The sequence below is a fragment of the Fukomys damarensis genome, unplaced genomic scaffold (assembly GCF_012274545.1).
Source record: "Fukomys damarensis isolate Sample0158 unplaced genomic scaffold, DMR_v1.0_HiC HiC_scaffold_7, whole genome shotgun sequence".
Lineage (NCBI taxonomy): Eukaryota > Metazoa > Chordata > Mammalia > Rodentia > Bathyergidae > Fukomys > Fukomys damarensis.
The window spans coordinates 40945937-40946479 of record NW_022900919.1 but is presented as its reverse complement, the minus strand read 5'-3'; positions in this window follow the sequence as shown (position 1 = coordinate 40946479).

Genomic DNA, 543 nt, shown 5'->3' with positions numbered 1-543 from the left:
ACAAAGAAAAGAATAATATCCAGACAACAGCAAAGTTCTGTTGCTGCTGTGGTACCTGGCACCATTTTTTCTATTAGCCTCTTAATCATCATCTGGAAAGACAACATTCTAGAGTAATATCATTAAATGTAGCTCTGATAAAGCACAGTCCCTACTATGTATCATAAAGCAGGTACTAGATATTTTACATTCATAGAGGTATGATACAGTATCATTCTAAATCAATAATACTAGATTCAATTGTGGTTTGAAATTTACTTTGTCTGCAAATAAGATGGCTACCTCTGTCTTTTTTCTGGGCTCATGTCACATGGAGAATTGTTTTCTATCTTTTCACTTTCAGTCTATGGGCTTCTTTTTGCACTAGGTGTGTTTCTTGTATATAACATATTATTGGATTTTGCTTCTTATTCCATTTTGCCAGTCTATTTCTCTTGATTGGTGAGTTGAGGCCATTGACATTGCTGGTTATAACTGATATGTACTGACTTATTATTGACATGTTATTGGCCTTTTGTTGACTCTTTTTACTTTTTCACCTTC